The following is a 20686-nucleotide window of genomic DNA, read 5'->3' as shown; positions in this document are numbered from 1 at the left end:
GAGCTTGGGTTGAGGCATTTTGCAGTTAGAGCTGTTTACTGTTAACGTTCAGTAAGTCTATCAGTCACATTTATGGGCATAACTTTGCAAAAAGTCCATTTGTATTTTAAAACCAAGAGCAGTTTTAAAACTTGAGAGTGACGTTCAGCTGTCGACGCAACACACCCTGCAGCTCCAACTGAAAACCCCTCCTTCAAAGCCTCACTAACCCCAGAATCTATCCAATAATGAATGATTTATCGTTCTGTATTTGGCTTTTTCCTGTTGGAAGGGCGGAGGGGGGGAAGATTCTAAACTCCAGAATACCGAGTCACTCCCAGCGCTTGGCTCCGAAACACATAAACAACGTGGACCCGTCACAAGCCCCGTCCCAAACGCCTGTTTTACACAACCACGTGTTCCCAGCCCCTAAAGTCTAACGTGGGGCGTGTGCTGGTTTGTTTCTTGGGGGGGATCCCATGTGCCATCGCCCTGTGCCTCCGTCCGGCCCGGGATGGACCTGGCACCGCCGGCGTTCCACTGGTGCCGCTCGGCTGGGCGGCGATAAGCAAAGAGACAGTCTGGCTCCTTCCAGGAGCCTCTCGGTCATGTCTGAGCACTCGGCAGTTCCCAAAGCCTCTGGCTGACTTTCCCCTGTGGACCGTTCATTTATCAGGAAATGGAATTGGTTACAGGATTTCGCACGTTGCCAAAACCTCACTGACGAAATCGGGCCTGTTCCTGCTCTCAGAAGTAGGAAGGATGTGTTAACTCTTTGTGCCTTGTTTACAGTGCTTTTGCTGAGGGGAAAATAAATAAAAAAAAAAAATAAAAAAAAAAAGCCAGGTTCCTTCCCACTTTTAAAGGTTTCTGGAAATTGCTGACACACTTTCACCCTGCATGAATATACTACTAATGCAGGATAATTTTGCCTGTTATACTTGCTCCTTTGCATCACAGTTGCCACTGTCTTTATAAATATTATTTTAGGACAATTGAATTATTTTAGAGCAGGTAAATTATACTAATGTGAGATCTGCCTACTGAATTCAGTGTGTTCTTCCTTGTTTGAAATATGTCTTCTGAAGCAGAGGAGTGTAAATTAAGATTTATTAAAAGTATAAACAATGCCTTGTTTACAGAGAGGCTTTAAAGCAGGTTATATATAATTTATAGAATTGAATAGAAATATGTCTTTAATTATGCAGATAGGATGACAACAAAAAGCCCAAGTGCAGTTGTTTCTGAGTGTATTGCTGGTTTTGCGTGTAGTTAGAAAGCCAGCTGTCTAAGGGCAAGGTAGACACCACTCTTTTTAGATGCTATTTGGATATCATCTTTCATTACAGATCAAGTTTTCTGCAAACTTGAAAAAAAAGAATGCACTTTTACAAATCCAGATGCTTTTTTTTTTTTTTTTTTGAGACTCACCAAACTTCAGGTTGCTCCAAAGTTTGTAGGGCAGAGCTGGTTGGCAATCACATAATAGTTTGGGTTGGAAAAGCCCTCTGAGATCATCCAGTCCAACTGTTCCCCGTAAGCCCTGCTCTAACCCACGTCCCCAAGTGCCACATCCACAGGGCTTTTAAATCCCTCCAGGGATGGGGACTCCACCACTGCCCTGGGCAGCTGTGCCAGGGCTGCACAGCCCTTTTGGTGAAGAAATTTTCCTTGATATCCAACCTGAACGTTGGCAGTTTCTCAGCGGGGCAGATCGCAGAGAGAAATAGAAGAGCCACTTTATTTTTATTAATTTGTTTATATAGGTAAGATGTTCTCCTAGGGATTTTTCGTCTCTCCAGTGGTTAACACCTGTCTCTTAAGACCCCCTGAACATCTGAGCTCACTGCTGTCATTCTCCTCTTTCAATACTACGCTTTTGTGTTTAAGAGGGGATGCATAAATGACCATTTGCAAGTTGTCCACTGGTGGGTGCAGGTGGCTGTTCCTGTATCACTTGGATCATTCCAGTTTGTGCAACGATGTGTTGCAGCAGGAGCATTTCTTTTGTAACACATCATTATGTTTTAATGCAATCAGTAGTTGTAGCCTCCCATGTATGAAATTAATAAGCCCAGAGGTAAAGCACAGTGCACATATGGTAATTATGATGTCTGGAAGTGCTTGCTGCATTAATTGATAGCAGCAGCAAGTAACACAGCCCCACTTAATCCCATTGCTTCTTATACCAAGATCCTGCAAACACAATTTTTGCTCTAGTCTAATATGTCAGAGGTTTTTTTGTCTTTAAATATGATAATATTTAGAGAATATTTAGAGCTTCCTTAGCTTATTTAGCACGGTGACAATTTGGGATCCTTTGTCTACGAACAAAAAGTGGCTGAAAACGGCTTGTCCACAACCTGTGAAAGTGCCTCGTGAGTCTCATCTGCTGCTCACTGGGACATGGTTGGAGTTGCAGGATCAGCCTCGTGGCTGGTGCCAGGGAGGGTCCCTGCTCTCAGCCTGCATCCTGCAAGGCTGGGCCACTGCAGGGGAGGGTGAGTGGGTGACTTGACCTCGTTGCTGACGTAACTGAGACTCGGAAGAATCAGGCGTTTTCAAAACTGTGCCTACAGCTCAAGTTAACAAAAAAATATTACAATCTTAGCATTCATTCCTCGCATAAATAGGATTTTCCACTTTAAAATAGGGCATCAGGTATGTTCCTGAGAATCTCAGAACACTGGTCCTTTGCATTATAAACCAGGGAAACCAGAAGATGGCTGATGGTTGTGCATGCTTGGAGATCCCTCATGTCTGTCAGTGAGAGGCTGTTGATGGTCAAGGCCAAAGTGGCAGTAACGCTCAAATCCACTTGTTTATAACATGTTGAAAAATAGTGAGTGAACTTGTCATGATCCCAAAAAGACCTTTACTGTGGTCCAGGGAAGCTCCAAACAGTTTAGAACTATGGTTTGGGTTTAGAACCAAACCAGTGGTTGGGGTTGGAAGGAACCTTAAAGCTCATCTTGTTCCCACCCACTGCCATGGGCAGGGGCACCTTCCACTAGCCCAGGTTGCTCCAAGCCCCATCCAACCTAGCCTAGAAAACTTCCAGGGATGGGGCAGCCACAGCTTCTCTGGGCAACCTGTGCCAGGGCCTCACCTTTCTTCAACACTTTCTTAAGATCCTGATTTTTGTTAATACATACAGCATAAAGAGCTGGCTGAAAATAGACTATTTCAGAGTACTAGGTAGTAAAATTGAATCGTATAAATGCATGTAGGAATTACATGTAGGATTCTCAGATGCACAGGTGGGGGTTTCGTTGGCTGCAGGGTTATGGTGACAATAGTAGTTTTTAAATCCAGTACATTGTGTATTTTTATTACCTCTTTCATGTCCTACTTGTAGTTCAGTTATAATTCTTCTAGAAGACTTGCCTCGTGCTCATACAGAGGGCTTTGTTTATCACACTGAAATCCAGGGAAGCGTGTTTCATCCCAGGATGAAGGAGTGCACCAGAGCTGGGTATTGCACAAGAAGCCAAGGTAGCTTTTGGGAGGGTGGTGCTTGGGTGAGTGACTCGAGTAACAGTGATTCTGCAGTTCAGGAATGAGGTGCATTGGCCAAGATGAGGATGAAGGGTGGGCTTGCACTGGACACTCCTATTCCCAAGCTGCTGTCTACATGGAGACTAATATTTACATGGAGGCTTAATGTCTGTCCCCTCCACCCCTGAAAACTATTCCAGTTACCTTCTGGAAGCTGCATTCTGGATTCAGTCACTTCATTCCCAAGTCGTTACTTTCTGTACAAAGCTCAGCAATTACAGTGGAATGAAATCACCTTTTTCTGGAGTTGCCATAGCTGCTTCTGAAGAGCTGTTCTATAACACTGTTACACAGGTCAGCCTTCTGCAGAGGTCTGGGCAGTGTTTTCACTGTCCCAAACTAGTTTTGGGAATAAACTGAGAAGTTCAGATGACAAGGTCTTGCCTACCCAGCCAGTAGACATACACTACGTAAAAGTAAAAAAGTTGAATTGTATAAATGCAAATAAAGTAATATTATATAAATACAGTGATATATGTTGTCATTCTGAGGCTTAATTCTGAGGCTGAACTGATAAAAACGGAAAAAGGAAAATAAAACCCTTCTAGGAGCAGAGTGATCAGTGGTGCAGGAGTTTGCTGTTTATCTCCTGGCATTGTCTTTGCTTTGCCATCACCTTTGCTGCTCTGCAGAGCTCTTAACTGCAGTCACAGCCCTGTACCCAGCTGAGCTGATTAATGTCTCAGCCTTGCCTGTGGCAGCCTGTGGGTTGTAATTATCCACTTCTCAGATGAGAATTCATGCAGTTACATGCAGAGACTTTAGAAAATGGAGTAGTGTCCTGTAACAACAGTTATTAAAGGGGTTTTTATTTCTTTTTTTTTTTCACTCAAGACAAAGGGGGAAGGTTTTAAACTAAAAGAAGATAGATTCAGACTAGATATAAGGAGGAAACTTTTTATGATGAGGGTGGTGAAAGACTGGCACGGATTGACTGGGGAGATGTTGGATGCTCCATCCCTGGAATTGTTCAAGGCCAGACTGGATGGGGCTTGGAGCAACCTAGGATAATGGAAGGTGTCCCTGCCCACGGCAGGGGGGTGGAACTGGATGATCTTTAAAGGTCCCTTCCAACCCAAACCATTCTGTAAGTCTGTGATTCTGTGAAATAAATGTATAATTATAAGTGTGTAATTCTTTATGCTACCTGTAGGGAGCAGAAAAATATTTCTCTAAGGGGCACAAGGGAAGTCCACTGCAAAGATCTTCTCCTTGCTTGGATCAGAAGAGTCTGGTTGTGCTCTACTGGTGAGAGAGACAGCATGGGAGGGACCTCTCAGCATCTGCATCTTGTGTCCAGTGAAAGGTGCCCTAGCTGATTCTTACCCAGGAGGACACTGTTGGCAGAGATAAGCAGCAGCCATTGCTGTTAGGAGTGATGTTCCAGAGGGCAAAAATGTGGTAACTGGTGGCATTTTTCCTCCTGTCACCCGTGATGAGGAATGTTTTCCGAGGTGCTCTGCCCGTGGCAGAACGTCCTGGCACAGGGCGTTGCCAGGGGTGGTAACTGGGGGAGCTGGTGTCAGGTGGCCTTAGGTACTCTGCAGACCTCATGGAGGAGACGACACACAAACTCCAGTCACCAAAGGAAGCTTTGACTTAGGTGTGCAATTTAAAACTGAAGAAATAGTCCCTAAATTTAATTTTTCAGTGGCACTTAGAAAAGATAGGGTCATTAGAAGGGAAGAAGGATGTTTAGATTAGATTTTGGGAAGAAATTTTTGGCTGGGAGGGTGGTGAGGCCCTGGCACAGGTTGCCCAGAGATGCTGTGGCTATCCCTGGAAGCGTCCAAGGCCAGGTTGGAGCAACCTGTTCTAGTGGAAAGTGTCCCTGCCCATGGTGGGGAGGTGGAATGAGATAATCTTTAAGGTCTCTTCCAATCCAAACCATTCTACAATTCTATGATTCTCTTACTTTAACGGAAGGAAGGACACAAGCAGAGATTTTGAGCAGAATTTAAACTTTGCATGTATTCTCACATGAAACAGTCTGTGTACCTGTTCTTTGACACCAGATACATTAAATTGGTTCGATTTCATTGGTTTAAGGAGGCTACTACAAGAAAGGGATACCAAAATCAAGGCAGAAGGCAAGCATTGGAGAAATGAGATGATGGGAAAGCAGTGTGAGACTTTCCAAGTCACTCCCCATGGTAACAGAGCTCTGACCCTGGGAAACAACATTCTGCACGTGTACGTTTCTCAAAGCTACTTCCACTCTGCTGGCCTGCCACATCATTTGAACTCTCTTAACCCTCAAGGATGATCCCATTTTATGTTTTGGTGTGTTTGTTTGTTTTTTTTTTAAAGGGAGCGCAGAGGAGCTTCCCCGCCCAGAGCTGCAGAGCTTTGGCTTCGCAGCAGCTTGGCAGGAGTGCAGTGCTCATGAGCAGCCCATCACTCCCTGTCCAGCACAGGAGGGCTCCCAGCCAGGGCCCAGCCCCTCTTCACTTCAGAGCTGTACAATTGCTCGGGATAAATAACATTCCCCAAGTTTCCCCTCCCTAGAAAGCCTCCCTATACTTTCATTACGTTGTTTTTTCGCTGTGGCTGAATCTGCCTCACATGTGTTGTGCAGCCTTCCCTCCCTCTGCTGCATGTGTTGTGAGTCCGATGAAAAGTCCAGTGCCAAGTGCGCTGCATGTGCATGACGTGTTGTTTCCAAATATCTTGCAACTTTGGTCAAAGCAAAGTAAAATTACTCTGAAATGCCCTGACCTTTTTGTTTCCCCCCCCCCCCCCTCTTCAGTTGAAAGCTGTTTCCAACCCATGTGTTCATTTCCTACTGCAAACCTTTGGTATAGGCAGAGTAGCTGAAAAGTGTGTGTGTGTGGGGGAAAGTTGCATTTAAAATTAATTTGTTAATTTCTTTGATTAGTAAAAGCCCGCATTTTTTTCTGATTCCATTAAAAAAAAAAAGTATTAACCACTTTAAAAATAAAATACAAATTAACGAGGCAGAGGCCAATAACTTTATCCCAGAAGGTGCAAGATTTGATGAGTTATGACAACTGAATATAAGATAGAGGGAGAAAAAAAATCATGTAACCAAACTCCAATTATACTGTTCCAATTGCTCTTCCACTTTTAAGGTTTGGCTGTCTTTTCTGAATTAGTCTTTTGAATTAAGTTTCCATAACATGTGGCAGATTGAGAAAAACAGTCCTCAGAAAATTTCTGCCCTGGATGACAGATGAACTAGATAATGGAGTATAATCTCTTCCATTTTCATGATTTTGACACATTTTCACTTCTGTGTGTATGTTTAAATCAAGGAATCAAAATAATTTTGAGTACAGAATATAAATCCCAGACAAAATTACAGCTTTCATTGCAGCGTTGGGTTAAATGTAAACAGCAGGAATGTTATAGATATCTTCTAATTAAATGCATAAATCAGAGAAATATCTTGAATGTTTACAGCAACTGCACCAAGAAGTGAGAATGAGGAAGAGATGCACTTTGTCAGCTGATGGCTGCCTCCACTGCATTGCCATACTGAGTTTAATTTTGTCACAACCTTTGGTGCAAGTTGCAAAGCTTCTCTCCAGTTGATTTACAGGCTGTTTGTTCCTGCTGAGGATGATTAGTGATGGAGATGGCTTTTTCCTGGCCAAGCAGGGGATTTCTCACGTCTGTCAGCATCACTGCTGAGGGCTCTGCTGTTGGGATTTAGAGGGCAGCTGGTTTAGGTCACCATGCCTTTCTTGTAGCTCTGGTTGTTCTGTAGTATCAGATGATGGCACTGAATCTTAAATCCACGTGGATTTAGGCTGGGTTTATGGTTCCTGAGGTCACGATGCTCAACCCACAGTCTGTTGAGCCTGCAAACAAAGACTGATTTTCCTTGACCGTGTTCTCATGTTGACTCTGTACCCTAACAAACCTTGCTATACTCCCTTCTACCCAGCTTTTCTCCTTGCCCTATTGGTTGGAAAAGCTCTCCCAGACCATCGAGTCCAACTGTTCCCCTTAAGCCGTGCTCTAACCCACATCCCCAAGTGCCACATCCACACAGCTTTTAAATCCCTCTAGAGATGGGGCCTCCACCACTGCCCTGGGCAGCTGTGCCAGAGTGGGACAATCCTTTCCATGAAGAAATTTTTCCTTGGTGTCCAACCTGAACTTCCCCTCCCAGAGCCTGAGGCTGTTTCCTCCCATCCTGTCACTTGTTCCCTGGGAGCAGAGACAGGCAGGTGTGAAGTGTTTTCAGTCTCCATGGGCCCTTAGAGCACAGGAGATGAGGAGGGGCAGAGTCCTGCATTTACTTCTTGCGTGCTAGCTGGGTGATTTATACTAGTTCTCTGTCACAAAAGATCCCAGAGTCACAGAATGGTTTAAAGAGCTGAAACACCATCTCATTCCAACCCCCTGCCATGGGACACCTTCCACTGTCCCAGGGTACTCCAAACCCTGTCCAACCTGGCCTTGGACACTTCCAGGGATCCAGGGGCAACCACAACTTCCCTGGGCAACCCATGCCAGGGCCTCATCACCCTCACAGCCAGGGATTCCTTCCCAATATCCCATCTCACCCTGCCCTCTGGCAGTGGGAACTGTGGCTCATGAGCTGAGTTCAGCTTGAGGACAGACAGTGTAGCAGTGGGGTGACAATTTCCCACCTGGATGATGCTGCAGCAGCTGCAGAATCCAGAAGCTCCAGAAGGAAGATTTCCCTTCCTTCGCCACGTGAAGCTGTCCACTTCAAGGATTGTTTTTCACAGGTAGGAAACCTGAGGCTTGTATCAGATACCTCTCTGAAGGAAGGTCTCCTAGATGGTTTGAGCAACTGGCAACTCCAAATCAGAGCAGAAAATTCTGTGCCTGTGCAGTAGAGTGGGAGGAGAGCTCAGGCCCTAAAGTTGGTGTTGTCCTTGATGTGAGACCCGTGAGACTCAAGTGGTGCCTGTAGCTCTGAGCTCAGAGTCAGGCAGCAAAACTTTATTTGAATTCCTTGTGCTTATCTGCCCCGTCAGGTTTTGCCAAGCTCCATCCTCCTGGGCTAAGACCAGCAAAGCCTGATTGTTGTCACTAGGGTAAACAATCCTGGCCTGAATGCACAGGGAGGAAGGGGGCAGTTATGTTCGATAACAAAGGGACATAATAGCCTTTATGACTAAATGACTTCGACAATTCCACAGTCTGAGCTGGGGAGTTCTCTAGAAATGTTTGATTCATGTCCTAAGGACAGTCTTTACCAGAAGCAGCCTTAATACAGTTGAGGTCATTGAAGGCAAACAAATCTGGAAATGCTGCTACGTCTAAAGCATAGTGAAACAGAAAACACAAGCAGTTTTCATTCTTTATTGGAAAAGCAGATCACTTGGGACCCTCTCTCAGATCAAGGTGGTTGTTTGCATTAGAAGGAAAAGCAGTTTCACTGTGAGAGAGTGATACTTTTTAAACTGGTGGGTTCAGGAAGACACCAAGCTAACATCCGTTTTGGACACAGTCACCTGACCCCCTCTGCTCAGACAGTCAAGGAGATGCACTTGTCCAGCTTGAAGACTCGTAAAAATGTTCTTCACCTTGAAAGAATCATTGTCCTACTCAGTAGTAGCTCTCCCTTTCTCCATTCTACCCACTGCTTGTCTCTATAATTGATGAAGGCGTGTTTCCAGTACCTGATTTGAACTTATTATCACAACCTTCATGAATATAATAGAATGTAGAATAAAATACAGAATAGAATGAACAAATAGAATGAACAAATCCATTTTTGGGAAAGGCACCCTAGTTATTTTTTGAGGTCAGGTTAACACCTCCCCCCCCCACACACCTTGCAAACTTTGGGTTTGTCTTCACTGGAGCCTTAACATTAGGGCACATTTTTTAAAAAGAGCTGTGAAGGCCCACATCCGCTAAGTAACTGTGTAAACGTCCACATTTGGCACCGATTCCTCGTCTGGCAGCCCCAGCAGAGATAAGGCTGCAGTCTGGCACCGAGTGCTGTAGCTGGAGAGGCCTCACTGTCATTTCACCTTTCAGTCCTCGAGACAAAATAGATGGGATTTCCTGGCATGCAGCGGGGCAGCGCTGCTCATCCCATGGCACTGACTGTCTCTTTGCAGAGCCTTGAAATACTTAAGAGGGGAGTATGTCCATTGGGGTGCACGTTTTCCAGTTTGGGGAGATTAGGGAGCCAAAGGTCTGCAGACTCAACAGGGTGTTAGTCAGCGTGTCCTGAGCCTCAGGCAGATAAGGGTCCACTTCCTAGGCTGCCCTGATCTGAGAGTTAACAGTTGGTGACAGCGAGTCTGTCTCTGTTCTTAAGTCATTGTTATCATTTTTTTGTAATATTTACAGGCCTGGCTCTCTCAGATTAAGAAGTACAAAATCAAAAGGAGGTCTTCCTCCTTGATGGGGGGGGGTGTAGGGAGGTGGGGGAGGATGTTTGGGCTTGGCGTGCGGCCCCGCCGCCGTGCTGGGTGGGAGGGACCGGAGGAGGATGTCGGCTCGGGCTTCGTCTCTGCGGCTGCTGTTAGGTAAAAGTCTAACCTTGCAAAGTGACCTGTGAGGAGCCCTCCACACAGGGAAATGTCCTGCAGATATCAGCCTCACGGGGGGCAAATCAGAGCCCAGCTGGGGGAAGGGGTCTTATCTCTCCGGTTGGTTGCCCAAAGCCAAGGTCTAGGCAGCGGTTTGGACCCCTGTGCGGTGATAACAGAGAGGAGCGTGGTCCCAGTTGTCCAAAGGAATGTTCTTTTTGGCTTGGTGGGATGTTTTGGATGCAGCGTTGCACCAATATCCAGTGAAAGCATGTCTGGGACCTCGTCACTGGAAAAATATGCAAACTGAATCACTCTGCTCTTCTCCTGCCACCTTTTGTGTTGGGGGAATATATTCTTTGCAACTAAATGAGAAAACAAAACTGACGTTATAGTAACTCTGGGTTTGGGGTGAAAGAAACAGGCTGGTGACAATAGCAATTTTGACCTCTCGATGCTTTGTAGTTCTACTGGACAATCACAAGACTGTGTTAGAGCGGAGAGGGGCCATTTAGGTGGTTTGCAGAAGGAAGAATCCTTAAACTATGAAATTAGTACGGTTTATGCAGTCATTATGCTTCAGTCCCTTCCCAGCTCGGATCCCGAAGAGCAGGGAGGTCAGCACTGGACCCTCCATAGGTGATCATCAGCTCCACCACCAAGCACAAGGTGGGATCAAAGTCAGGTGGCAAAATCTCCATCTTTTCCAGGGTGGGTGAAGAAGATTCTGACCCTGAGCATGACAATCTCTATTTAAAAAAAAAAAAAAAAAAGAAAAGAAAAGGGCAGTGTTTGCCTATTACTGGGTCAGAATTTGTACATAATTCAGATGGGTTCCTAAGGTGCATCCCTCCGGCAGCAAGGCACAGTGTTTGCTCAGGTGCCTTACTGAAACACAAAAATGTGGGTTAAGTTCTTGAAGTTCAGTCGTTTCCTTCATTGTCACGCGTGTGTCCAGCACCCTCTGCGTGGCACACACCATGGGAAGAGCTTTATTTGCACAACAACTGGATTTTTGGTGGGAGTGGGTCGGGCAGCAGTGAGAGGTTTATCTGGGGTTTGTTTTGGGATGATGGGATGGTGCCTTAGCCTAGGTGGGGCAGTCATCCGTGATGTTATCTGGAGCACAAAGCATTTCCATGATAAACAACATTCCTTGTATTTTAGAGTAGTCTGCTATCGAAGTCAAAACAACTGCTCTGACTTAGACAGTAGCACTCACTGCTCAAAATTTTTAAAATACATAGTTGGCTCCAAGATTTGTCAAGAGTAGTTTTGCCATGTCTTTGAGTATATAGCTACACATATCATTCATTATTCAGCAGGGTTATTTTCTCCAAAGCTTCCATCTTTCATACATTTCATAGGCCTTTTTCCAGTGAGTTTTTCTTTATTGTTAAAAGAAAGTTTAATAAATTATATCTATTAGACTAGAAGTGTGGAACTCACTTTTCAGAAAACAGTTAGCAGATGATTGTCTCTGACGTGAGAACTGGAATATTGTTTGGCATTTATAGCACTGGCTTTGTTCTTAAAAAAGGTTGATGAGGGGAATATAGATCTCTCCTTTTTATCCAGAAGTAGGAACAGTCTTTGTAGGCAGATACACAAGTTAATTCTTCTCTGCTGCCTTCTCCTACAGTATCTCCAAGAGGAGACTCTGTCCTTTTTCACCCCTACTTTACCCTCCTTTGACTTCCTTCACATTTTTGTGAATATTCAAATAATCAAATTGCGTGGCAAGAATTATTCTTATCTTTGGCAAGTCCTGAACCATAAAAAGCCCCTTTTGTTTTGTATAAGGGTTTCCCCACTGACCGGGTGATGAAGGCCCTTGAAGGCACTGTGAGCTTTTTCTGGACTGGCCAAGCACCTCAGTGTCTCACAGATCACAGAATCACAGAATTGCCAAGGCTTCCAAGATTATCAAGTTCAGCCATTACCCCAGCACTGCCAAGGCCACCACTAATCCATATTCCCAAGTGCCACATCCACACAGCTTTTAAATTCCTCCAGGGATGGTGATTTGCTCCAGATCTGCTGGTTGACTGCAGAACTGATCCAGCTCTGCCTTCACCGGCTTGCTGAACTTTATATTTTCTGTCTTTGGCAGAGTGATCCAAACAGAACATGTATGGATTTAGGACAACTTGAGTTTATGCCCAGTTTGAGACTTTCAAAGAGTTCATCCTCCCCCCACTACCAATTTACACAGTACATGAAAGTGAGATGTTCCCAACTGAGTTATGACAGCCAGTTTCTTAAACTTTACCTTTTACACGTTTGAAAAGGGCAAATGGTATTTTGGTGTTTGGAAAGTCTTTATAAGGTTGCAGGGTTTAATACTGAGACCTAAAAAATTCCTGGATGTCTAAGCCCTTTTTTGAGGGTACTGCTAGAGCATCATGGTCTTAATTGTGAGCTGTAGCAGAATGAAGCGTCTAAAATCTGCTGCTAATCTTGTGACCTTTTGTGAGCAGCTATACAAGTCTTCTATGTAAAGGTATCAGTGAGTGAGTGATTTCTAAACTCCTTTCAGTTTTAACAGAATGTTTGCTGCAAACCTGCTGTTTTTCATGGCCACATAAAGCTCTGCACATCAGTCTAGAGGCGGATGGGTTGTGAGCTGAAGCACAGGAAGCCAGGGCTTAAACTCATTTGCATCTTCCTTAGCACTGGTAAAAATAGGGACTGTTGTTATGAAATGTGCATTTTCTGCAAATCCCGTGGTAGGAAGGGCTTATACCTCCGCTTCATATCCATGGAAGTTTTCTGAGTTGATAGGCTCGTCCCCGTTTGTGCTGTGGTGCCCTTGAATGCCACTGGGAAAATGGGTCCAGGGATTATTCTGGTTTTCAGATTTTAATTCCCTAAATTCAAAAGCACACAAAGGATTTTACTTATTTATCTGAGTAGTTGGTGTGTGGGTCACGAGCGGTTGAGCGGGGTCAGGCCTTAGAACAATTTTTGTCAGTTGAGTCAGTAGCTTTCTTCATTCCACTTTTAAATCTTTTCTTTGTTGGTTTTACTTCAATTTTAAAAACACTCTTTGTTTTTAACTGTTGTCATTTTGAGGTTCTTTACTTCTTCCTCAAATCTATGTTCTTTCTTCTAGAAGGCCTCTGTATTTTCAAAGAATTATTGTTTTGGGTTAAACCCTAAAGTGGATGAAAGTTCTCTTTTTTGTTGATGGTGCCTCGTTTACACGTCATGCCTTCATCCTTGAACTTAAAGTTTAATTACATATATCAATCTCTAGTCCATTGTTTTCTTATTATTTGGTAAAGCCAACATATATTGTATATTCTGGAGTGTTGCAGGCTCCTCGTAGTGTTCCTGTTGCAGTTCCCTGTCGCTCCCTGGTCAGGCACCACACCAAAGCTCAGTCTGGCTCCTAGGCGTTGAGCTGTCATCTTGGAAGTGTTCTGGAAAAATGTGTGCCTAACAGAGAACATGGCATAGAGAAGAATCCTGACAGGGCAAGTGAATTGTAATTGAAACTGTAAATCCTTGAAGTGGGACTCTGTATGTATAATACATACAATGTTTTCTAGAGGTTAATGATACTTAACAGTGCCTAATATGTGAGTTTTTCTTTGGTCTTTCATCTTCCTTATCTTTTCTTCCTATTCCAAAATTTCTCCAGGTAGATACAGTGTCTCTGAAGCTGAGCAGAGATCTCAATTTTTTTTCAAACTTTAAGAGATTTTCAGAGAATCCCAGATTAGTCTGTATTGGAAGGAACCTTAAAGCTCATCTCATTCCACCCCCTGCCATGGGCAGGGATACCTTCCACTCTCCCAGGTTCCTCCAAGTCCTGTTCAACCTGTCCTTGGATGTTTCCAGGGATCCAGGGGCAGCCACAGCTGCTCTGGGCAGCCTGTGCCAGGGACTCACCACCCTCACAACCAGGAATTTCTCCCAGTATCCCATCTAACCCTGCCCTCTGGCAGTGGGAAGCCATTCCCCCTTGTCCTGTCCCTCCATGCCTTGTCCCCAGTCCCTCTCCAGCTCTCCTGGAGCCCCTTTAGGCCCTGCAAGGGGCTCTCAGGTCTCCCTGGAGCCTTCTCTTCTCCAGGTGAGCCCCCCCAGCTCTCCCAGCCTGTCATTATAGCTACTGACCAGTGTTTTAGTTTATTTACTGTCCTGTCCAGAAGTAGCCCAGAATCCAGGTGTTTCTGAAGGAGACTCAGGAGAATTGGGTACCTGGCTCCTTTCTGTGGTCACATATGTATGTTTATACAGTGCTTTTGGAATTTGTATGGTTTAACAACTCGATATGAAGACAAAAATCATTTCTGTGGCACAATTTGGAGCTATTGACATTTATCAGCAGTATTATTTAGCTGGGTGGAAAAGAAACAAGTGTGGATGTATTTGCATCCCTGAATTTCTGGGACTTCACAGCTGTCAGTATTTGCCATTCTATCCCAGAAAGTAATGCAGTCTTCTTCTTATGGTACCCTGCAAAGCTTTGTGCCCTGGCAGGTTTCCCACAAATATTTAACTCATTTAAATCACTGTGTTTTTACCAATAATCATCTAGGCAGAGCTGTTTGGCTAACTTTTCCCCAAATGACCTGGTTTCTCAGTATTCTGTTAAAATGAAGTGGTAATTGCTGAACTCTGACCGAAGGCACGTCTGCTTTTCTCTTGGTGGTTCACATCCGACACTGAAAATTCACTGCTGAGCATTTATTTTCCTGCAACTCTGGTTGTACAAACCTTTACTTGAAGTGACCTGAAGACAGAAGTCATCTGTCAGTGATCCTAACTTTCTGAAACAGCTGTCTCTCTATAGATTAACTTACCTGCCCTGCTGGACCAGGAAGATTGTGTCCCAATAGGAGTATGGGTTACCTGTCTTATGGAATTTTACTCCCTGAGAAAAATGTTGTTGTCTACTACAGCTTGTGTAATTGCTTAAACTTTTACATTTCTTTTATTTTATGTAATACTGCATTTGTTATATTTCATATATTTAGCTTGCGCATAGATGGTTTTGAACCTCTTGTCTCCCTGAGCTTTCTGCTTCTTTCTCAACCCTCCTGGCGTGTTCTGAGCCCCATTTTTCTTCACCATCTTTCAGTTTGCACCTATTCCTCGCGCAGATCTCTGAACAAGACGTGCGGCTCACACCTAGTCTAGCACATTTCCTGTTTGCTTCCCTCATCTCCCCACCACCATCCTCTGCTGGGCTCTCTGTGCTGCAGGCCTGAGGAGGAGAAAATGATGGTATCAGGCAGGTGTGGTGGAGCCTGTACAGATATTTCACCAAAACCACACAGGCTCTCTATCTGAAGTCAAAAGAGAAGCGCCGCAGACATGAACAGAACCAGAGGAAGATGAAAGGGCCTTTATCACCTCAAAAGAATCAAGTAATTGCAAAAATTCAGTCTATCAGTATCTTAAACCAAGCTGCTGGGATGTTTTCATCCACTAATTGTGCTCTGTTAATGAACGCAAATGCTTGTATTTATATAAAAAAACAAATATATCAGTGCTTACATATGTACCGGTGCATCCATACCATGCACAGTGTACCAGGCATGGCTGGTGTGGAGTTTTTTCCACTAACCTCTCTCAGATTGGTATTTTGAGGACCAGACTTCAAAGTGGCATGATGTATTTTGCAGACATCTGCAAGTGTGCTTCCTTTGCCCGACCTCCTTACAGGTTGGTGTGTTTGGTGCAAGGCAGGTTGTAGGGGCAGTCGTGGCTAGAGTAAATATTCATCATAGACCCTGTAATAGAGACTTGGTATGATGCTGTATCTGAACCCTGTCCCTTTTTTTCTTTGCCATTTGATGTATTTTGCTAATAAGGTCCACTCCTACAGATGCTCTGCAGGCAATACTGCTATATTTAGATGAAACAATATGAAACACATAATTTGCCAGCATGTCATTAGGTTACCAAACAGGACTCAGGGTGAGCTTTTCAAACACACATGAATCCCACTTTCAGAAAGACTTTGAAGCTTTGGGTTGATGTAAAGTCCCCATGAATTTGACTCTCAAATGTGTTCAGACTCTTTTGGAAATGATGCTTTCCTCCTCAAAGATTCACCTCGAAAATAGTGACTTGCACTTGACTGCTTTTTCAGAAACCAGAGTTTCTAACCACAACTAGAGGAAAAGAGGATTCTCCACATTTTTATTAATCCAGTTCTTTAATTTCTTTATTTTCCACAGTGACTGCCCCATTTCTTTGTCGAGTGCTGCTTTTCATCCAGTAAAACATCTAGATCAGGGAAGAAGCAAAGGCATTGCTCTTAAAGCAGCTCCATATGCCCTTGCTTACATTATCTTCATGGAGATCATCCACTGACATAACACTATAGCCTAGGAGCAGCTCCAAGGGTTGATTTGAAGGGAAAGGGGCTATTTTATTTAATGTACAGCTCAAGCCTTGCAGTTCAGATGCCGCTGCATTGGCTGGAGCGGGGCCAAGTGCTGCTGTCTGGCCACGATGTGTTCTTCCTCAGCGTTAACTGAAAAAAAGAGGAAAAAAAGACCAAAAAGAAACCCAAACACCCCGATGTTGTTGAGCTTCTGCGGTTGGGGGAGTTATTGCTGTTCAGTTCTGCATCTGCTCATCGGACTTCTTGTGGTTTTTCATCGAATCATATGATTGGCAACGCAGACAGTCTGCAAAGTTCTCGGTCTGTCTCATTTGTACCCTCGTCCCAACCACTAAATCTGACTTCTGCTTTGTCTGGCAGAAGAAAACAAGAGAGGGTGCAGTGGTGGAGTGATTCACCGTAGCTGATAAGTGATGTCTGTGTTTAACTTGTGCCGTTCAAACCGTAGCGTTACCTCCGGCTCTCTCAGGTTTTCAAGGACTGTCTCAGGTTTGTTTGTTTCAAACTGTCTGGGGTTGTTTGTCCTCAGTAAGGGCTGGAGAGAAATGCAAATAATGGCTCCAATGGGCACATTTATGTCAGGGCAAGGAGTTCAAAAACTTAAATAGTGAACAGCATTGTATATAGGATCATAGAGGGTTTTGTGTTGGGAGGGACCTTGAAGATTATCCATTTCCATCCTCTGCCGTGGGCAGGGACACCTTCCACTGTCACAGGTTGCTCCAAGCCCTGTCCAGCCTGGTCTTGGACACTTCCAGGGATCCAAGGGCAGTCACAGCTGCTCTGGGCAACCTGTGCCAGGGCCTTCCCACCCTCACAGCCAACAATTCCTTCCCAATATCCCATATAACTGTGCCCTCTGGCAGTGGGACACCATTCTCCCCTTTGTGCTGTCCCTCCATCCCTTGTCCCAAGTCCCTCTCCAGCTCTTCTGGAGCCCCTTTAGGCGCTGGAAAGGGGTCTTAGGTCTCCCCAGGGTCTTCTTCAGGTTGAACACTCCCGACTCTCCCAGCCTGGTTTCAGAGCAGAGGGGGTCCATCTTTCGACACCATCACAAACAGGGCTGTGAAGGAAAAAAAGGGATGATTAATCCCATGCCAGGGCTTTTCCTCTGTTATTAAGACTACTGTTTAAAATGCCTTAGAACGGTCCCTCTTTTCAAGTAGTGCTAAAAGTCAGGTTCATTGGAGTGTCACCAGCTGGGGAGCAAATGTCTCTCCAGAGTAAGTTGGACACAACAGCAGCAAACCGGTGGAAAATGGTTTTGTGCACTGCTGGTTTGATGTGCCACTTTGGGAATTTTCTTAACTGTGATAGAAACTCGCCAGTGCTGGCTGGGGCATTGCCGGGAGTGCCCTGAGACTCCTGTGGTCTGGTTGTTTTACAGCTCTGCCGAAACATTCATTCAGTGTCACCTCCTGTCTGCAACACATGGCTCTTGATCACTCGTTTGGAAGCAGTACATGCAGGAGACAAATGGCACAGATCTGAACTGAATCATTCCTTGAACCCATTGAGAATCTTACGGCTTTTTGGCCTCAGTTCAAGCTTCTTACGTGGTTTCTAATTCTTGCCATTACAAATAGTTTTAAAGTCAATCTCATAAGAAAGAAACTTCCTGAGGTGGCTCGAATTTGATGATTTTGTTTGTTAACGGGTTCTGTTTTCAGTGAAGACCCTTGTGGTGAGACAGTATGGGCAGTTTTTCATCTCAGCAGTGGATGACTGCCACGGTCAATCTTGCAAGGTAGATCACAAACTCACTGAGGTTGGAAAACCCTCTAAGATCAAGTTCAACCATTAACCCAGCACCGCTGTGTTCACCCCTAAACCATATTCCCAAGTGCCACATCCACATCCCAAAGATGCTGGTGCAGTTCTCTCTGTGCTAGGCCTCCAGGATTTCTCGTTTTTCATGAATGAGAAACCATGGCCAGCCCACAGCCAGGTGTCACTGCAGTTGTCTGAAGAAGGTGGTTTTGAATTGCTGACCTTCAAAACCTTCAGAACCATTTGGGTTCTCTATGTGTCATTAACAGTGCACTGAGCTGTCCTGGGCCCACTGTTCATCGAAAATCCATCACTCCTGCCATTAGCTACATTATTTTTAAACAGACACATTTGAAATCGTGTGTATATAATGGCGACGTGTAATATTATCTGTCTCCTTTAAAAAATCTCATTTTCCTTGTCTACATTTCCAAGATATGCTTCAGACTGTTCAAGGCATGTGTTGAGTGTGAGACAGTCCAGGCTGACTGCAGTGAGTTACAGCCTTTAATCTGAAATTGATTATTAAATTGCTGCAGTACAATTGCAATCGATGGCAACATTGATCAGCCTGAAGAAAGGCTTAATAATAAAATCAATGCGTGGCTTATTGCTTGAAAATATGAATGCTATCTGATTTATTTTATGCTGCCCTTCCAGCTGAGAGATAATGGGATAGCAAGACCTGAGCATCTCAGATGGAGCTGTTGGAACTTCTAGTACAATTTTACCTACAGTTTTACGGCTGGAGATGTTTGTTAAGCTTCATGAGAGCCCAGAATGCTCCCAGCCTGCTGCCACGAGTGTTTGCAAAATCAGTAGCTGTACCTGTGACCCTAAACTTGGGGAAAAAAAAAAGTTATCTGTGTTTAATTCAACTGAAATTAGCACCTTTAATCACTTTTTTCCCCCCTTCCCTCCCAGAAGGACTACTCCATGCTGCAGTCCTGGCCTGCAGCCACTCCTGGGGTGAATAGTGGCAGCTATTTAAGGCTTTTCTCTGCCTGGAAACGTTGCCATGGTGTAACCATGAGGTTTAACCATTCATTCTGCTGATGCAGTGCTGAAGGGAATGCACTCCTGTCAACACTGACCACAAGTCAGGAAGTTTTGGAGGGAAGTGGGGAAGACTGCACTGAGGATAAGCAGAGTAGAATATCAGTTTGTTTTTTGGTTTTTGTTGTGTTTTTTTTTTAAATAAATAGTAATGAAAATATACATGAGGGCTTGATTGGGGTGAGGTTTAACCTTCCAAAAGAGTTGTGGTGTCCTGAGAGGAAGGACAGGTTGGCAGAAGAGGAAGGCAGGGACAGTTTGAGAACTTGGAGCTGAGATGAGAAGGGATAGAGGATATTAATGAAAAGGAGGATCTCTCGAGGCTGATGAGAAAAAAGAAAACTTGCTTGGCCAAGTTCAAAATAGAAAGATACGTTAAAGAGAGAGGATAAGGATGCAGTGGAAGGGAGCAGGGGTGAGAGTAGGATAGGAGATGGGAGAGATGGGGGTGAGTATGGGTGCAGGGTGCCTAAGAGAGAGAAAACAAAGTGATGCAGAACATTAAACAGGCTCATCAAAACAGACTTGGGGAAGAGAGGTGGTAGAAAGTGCTATGGGTGCACAAAAAGGCTGTCGTAGAGCTTCTCTACCACAAACTCCATGTCTGACACAGGAAATTAAACTTGCTGATGTACCTTTGAGGTTCTGGGCTTTGTACTCAACAGGAGTTAAGTGCAGAAGTGCCTTTAACAACCTGATCTTTTATCTGCCTTAGTTCCTTGAACAGAGAGAGTGGTGTCCTCCTTCCCTCCCTGCTTGCTCCGAGGCTGAGCTCCCCACTCCTTCCAAAGTCACAAAGTACAATAATGCCCCAGTAGCAGCAGCAGCACAAGGAAGGAGTAGAAACACAGAGTCACAGACCCCTTGAGGTGGAAAATCCCTCCAAGATCACAGAGTGCAACTGTTACCCCAGCACTGGCAAAAGCCCACCACTAGCCCACGTCCCCAGGTGCCACACCTACATGTTTTCTACAACTCTTCTACAGGTTTCCATGTTTTCTGGCTCCAAGAATACAAATAACCTGAGTGCATGGAAGTTAAGTACATAACCCTGAAAACCCAGAGGCCGAGGAATGCTCCTTTAAAGGAGACTGATCCAGCCAGAAGTCCTGTACCCCAAGGCAAGGAAACAGGACACTGTGAGCTCAAGAAATAGGATAGGGAATCCCTTCATTATTAATGGGCAGAGAGGCTCCTCAGCCATTGCTGTGCTTGTTCTGATCGTGTCACACCGTAGAGTTTATTCTTAGTCTTAGCCACAGCCTTATAAATAATAAAATGGGTCGTGTTTTATCTTACCCCAGTGATCATTGTAATGCGGCTTTTGTCTGAGACTCTGCCAAGCTCAGGCACAGGCAACGTTTAGAAGTGGATAAGGTGAAGAGCAGAGTACAAAAGTAGACTCGGCCCTTCCCGAAACACACTGAGAGCCAACGCAGTGGGTTTGCAGTGTGTGTGCTGCTTGGGGGGG

At 44.7% G+C, this 20686-nt stretch overlaps 1 protein-coding gene across 3 annotated transcripts in view; it reads left to right on the top strand.

Moving 5' to 3' along the window:
• DYM (dymeclin) overlaps nt 1-20686 on the top strand; it is a 206929-nt gene that overhangs the window by 182915 nt on the left and 3328 nt on the right. The gene's annotated exons all lie outside the window — the stretch shown is intronic.

The sequence above is a fragment of the Empidonax traillii genome, unplaced genomic scaffold, assembly GCF_003031625.1.
Source record: "Empidonax traillii isolate 1590-97213 ecotype Southwest subspecies unplaced genomic scaffold, ASM303162v1 scaffold519:size850040, whole genome shotgun sequence".
In the NCBI taxonomy this organism is placed as follows: Eukaryota; Metazoa; Chordata; class Aves; order Passeriformes; family Tyrannidae; genus Empidonax; species Empidonax traillii.
Note: the sequence above shows the minus strand (reverse complement) of the source record. Positions and strands in the feature narration are given on the sequence as shown.